Source organism: Cardiocondyla obscurior, linkage group LG17, assembly GCF_019399895.1.
Source record: "Cardiocondyla obscurior isolate alpha-2009 linkage group LG17, Cobs3.1, whole genome shotgun sequence".
NCBI lineage: Eukaryota > Metazoa > Arthropoda > Insecta > Hymenoptera > Formicidae > Cardiocondyla > Cardiocondyla obscurior.
Window position 1 is genome coordinate 3,244,762 of NC_091880.1, and position 4,734 is coordinate 3,249,495.

Here is a 4,734-nt window from a genome sequence, read left to right on the forward strand (position 1 = left end):
AATGCGCATATTTCCGTTAAGAAACGCAAAAGCACTTGGAAGTAAAAATAAATTACATTGTACAATTGCAGGTTTAAGTATTTCTCTGATGTTAAAATTTAGCCGTACTTTATCCGAATATAATCGCGTTAATCCTTCAGCTGGAGGGTGGGGTGTGCATCTCTGCAAATTAAGTCTCGCGAAAATTAGGGCAACGATGTGTGCTCAGTAACGCGTTTCGCGCGGGGAATTTTGCGAACAATTCTGCGCAGACTGAGGATCAGTCGCGAGAAATCGGAGGCGAAAAACGGCACATAGTAATGCCCCTACACATAGCGTGCCTATGCTTGTTCGCCCGGCACTTCCTAACGCGAACTCGCGCATTCCGTGAGCGCGGTCGTTGGTACCGCGGTAGGGAAAATGTAGCGAGAGGAAAAGCGCGCAAGTCGTTTGTGAACTCCCTTTACGGCCAACCGCAGGTATTACCTGGTGCTATGGCGGGCACGTTATGCCACATACGCAGTTACACGTCCCCTCGCAGACGCCCGTTCGAGCCCAGCTCCGGAAGTTTAGACGATTTCGGTTTTCGGTCTCTCTCTCGTTTTCACCTACGGCCCCGTAGCCCTTTTAACCGATGTTTTAGGACACCCCGCGGGACTAGATATTCCACTGATCCTCGTATTTTCTAGCTCTCATTGGAATTCGTCATTTACGGCCAAATTTTCAAGTGCCACGATCTTATATGTACGCCGTTTTACGTGTCGCGCGAAACCGCTAAAGGTTTTATTATCCGGCAATGAAATTTCCAGCGACAGCTCTAGAATTTCTGCCTTTCGGCGTAAGGGTGAGCGTGAAGTGAACAAATTTATCATTAATATAATCCACTTATCGACGAAGTAATACTTGAACATAGTATGATTTAGTAATATCGAATTATCCCGAACTTGTTTCATCTTCGTCATTTTGGTATCTGCAAGTAATTTCAGAAAAGTTCAGACTTTAGAGCAATGAAAAGTGTGACGGTACAAGAGTATATTGTACTGCAAAAAGAAAGAAAAAAAAATGATACATAAAAAAAATAAAATTAAATAAATCGCGTAGATAAAATTACTTACTTTTAGTTTTATCTGATGACGGATGTAACTTGAAAGCGGAACATTTAATAAATGTACACGATTGTTGTCTGGCGACGGACAAACGCGCGCGGGGAATGCACTTCGTCCTTAAAATATAACGTAATATATTTTGAGGGGGAAAAAAAATGGCAAGCATCCATCAATGTCTAGCGACTTTTGCGGCACATCGAGTCGCATTCCTTATTGTCTCGCGGTCGTGTGTCAGTCGTCCCCGGAAAAGACGGCCGGCTGAACTTTAACAGTCGGCTCCAAGAGCAAGCTCGAAAACTTTCGCAATATTGGTCGAACCGCCGCCACTAGGGATTATTGCCCCCCTTGTCCTGTAAACCACCCCCGAAGCGGATTCAGTCAACCGGAATCCGCACTTTGTATTCAAGCGCCGTACGTACCGAACAACGTGGTGTCATCGTCGCTTTTCCCGCAGCGGGGACGGCCTCGAGATCACGAGCCGTGATTAGTATCGCGACAATTAAACTATCATAATCACGAGCGTAGAAAATACCGTGCTTCACGGGCTAAACACCCGTTTATTCGTCGCGGGTATACTTTTCTCTCACGATCCGCGTTTCTAGTTTGGTTTCCAAATTTATAACGTAATAAAATTATTAAGAAGAATTATAAGAATAATATAATTAAAAATATATATGCGCGATAATTACATTTCTTCAAAAATTAAATAGATTACCAAGTGTCGAGTGGTACGAAGTAGGAAATAATGATTATATTTTAACACTTGGAAATTATGCTATTAACATGTACGGATACGTGCTCCTTCGCAAATGAGAGCCGCGAAAGACTACTCGATAAAACCAATCACGATTGGGCGTCACACCTGCCGGCTAATTTATTTAGTAGCCCAAAAGGAAAACAAGTTTCGTCGCCGTTGTATCGGCAGGTTTTCGCAGCTTTGAAATATTACTGGCGTTGCTGGTGGGCAGTCCTACCCCTTTCGACGAGCTCCCGCGGGCTCGAATTAATTTCGTCGGGAAACGAACGGCCGCGTATACGTTCGAGTTAGGACGGGCCCGGACCGTCCTAGTTTATCGAGACATGTCGCCAACTGTCCCATTATTTACCGCCGTTCGGATACTTCGCCTACTTAAATGGGGTTTAATTAATGAATGGCGCGTCCAGGACGGGCGAACTCCGAACTCCCCCGTTGGGGATTTGTTTACGTGTGTCCTATCGGCTTTTTGTCGTCGGCCAAAGAGAGCGCTCCCATTTTCCCTGACAAAGGTCCGCATATAGATGTTGCGCATCGCCAGTATAAATCTCGCAACGCGTTTCGCTCTTTTAATGCACACCGTGAGAGATAATGACGTTATATCGCGTCCACTGGGAGTTTACGAAACTGTCGCGGCGCCTCGCCGAACTTTTCGCATCGATATGAGCCCGCGATCGCCAGTGAATAAATTTCAGCCTGGTTTATTACGCGCCGAGAGACGCCATTCCTGCCCAATGAATTCTTTTGTCGCTTCACGCGGAAATTTTTATAAAGATCTCGCCATTGCGAAATTATTGGCGAATTTAATGCATATGCACCCGTGTTATTAACGCTTTAAGAAACTTGCTTTAAACGCCCCACGAAGGTTATTGCTTTTAAAATGTCGTATGCGCCGCGCATAAAAGGCGAAAGCAGGTGAGAGCGAGCGTGTATCGGCGCACACATATTTTCAAGTGGATCAGTACACGAGCGCGTTCTTTATTAATGCTCTACTTGAAACTTTTTGATAGCTGAATTCAGGAAAGACCTCACAAGAATGCTTTAGATACTTCGAAATAGACTATTACACGATACTTTTTGCAACTCCTTACCTCCCGAATAATTTTTATTAAGGCTTTTTTCACGCTTTTTACGACTACAACTTTTAAACAAAGTACCTTACGGGATAGAAACTTTTTTTTTTCATCTCTCTCTTTCTCTCTTTTTCTTTTTCTTTTACTTTTGTACATTTTCTAGCTTTCGAGAAAGCATGTATTTTTTTTTTTAATTATTTTGCGCCATTTTCGATGCATTAACATCTACTTTTCTAATTTACTTGTTAGTAGAATTACAAAACGTACCTCCTGCGGTATTATAAAAACGTAACGCATAATTTCGCTTATAAACTATCGCGAGATACGGCGTGCCGTGGCTTGAGCTTTTTTTTTCCGATTGCGATGAAATTTACCAAGATCTGTATTCAGATCAAGACTTAAAAATCAGTCAGCGACGCGGGCTAATTTATCGTTGAACCGGGACAGAAGGAAATCGGCCGTTTACACGCCCGGTAGAAGCTTACGGATTGCATCCAGGGTTAAGGGGCTTGCTCCGGAGTCTGAGAGCCAAGGAGGGTGCGGTCGCTCGCAGCGTGATCCTCCGTAAGCCGAGGCTAAGAGGCTATTAGTTAGCTCTGCTAGCTGCGACATAACCCGTAAGACTAACACGGTACTTACACCTTCCTGCCTCGTCGGGATCGCGGGATATTCAGCCAACCTGAGCTCTTCGCGTATGTTTGCATGGCGGTTGTCTACGCTGATGGTGACTCCTGAACACGATTAATAGTAAGGAATGAATATCAAACAAGCTAACCGCACCTCCGTTTTCACGTTCCATCCGGTGCATGAGATTCCATTTAATCCGGGGTAATAAAACGTGCGCGGCGCGATGAAAATGACAAATATAATATGCGTTAACTGGACGGATTATGTACATACGTGATGTAGTAGAGCACACGCGGATGCGTTTCGTTATTTCTAAGGTACCGTAAAACTTTTCCTTAATTAGATACGTAACGATCTTCGACGGAAGTTCTTTCGAAAATTAATCTAGTTACTTTGACATTTTATGGAATAACGATTTTTGTTTTATCTTACGAAGGGTATTTAATTCTGTTTATAATTATTTAAAAAGCGCACCGCTCTCGAGGCGGACAAAACAAAATGAACCATAATGGTACGGTGGAATATTCTGTATGCATAATTTATTTTACTACATCTAATGAAGAGTACATTATTATAGACACCTCCATTAATCTAATGGCAGCCGCCTGCGGTTGAATATTTTATTTTGTCGCCGATGAAAAATGTGCAATTTTGCGAAATCAGCGCAGCGTTGCGGAAACGCCCCCGCGTATGTTTTGCAAATTCGATCCGCGCCGTTTCAAAGTAACACTCAAATGACTCGAAATAAAGAACGGAAATGGGCTGCCCGCATGCACGAATAGCCACGTAGTAATTAAATTAATGGGCAGCCGTGGCCGATGGCAATGGCAGGTTATTGGTAGTACGATCGCAGCCATAGACTACTATGCGAAACACTCGGCACAGTACGACACTGTCCAGAACACGTAGATACCTACCTTTCCGTTATTGTATTTTATTGTTTGAACTCTTCCCTTCCGTCGTTTAAAAAAAAAAAAAGAACTCGCGCGACCCACCGTCCCAACGTGAATCGCACAAATTCAAGACAAAAAAATCAAAATACTAAAATATTTAAATATAAAAAAATATTAAAAAAATTTAAATATAAAAAATATTGTCCTATTTTTGTCGAATTAATAAAATATTATTTACAAAAAAAAAAAAAGATAAAAAAAAAAGAGCGTAGGAGAGGGTAGAAAGAGACACTCGCGTCATA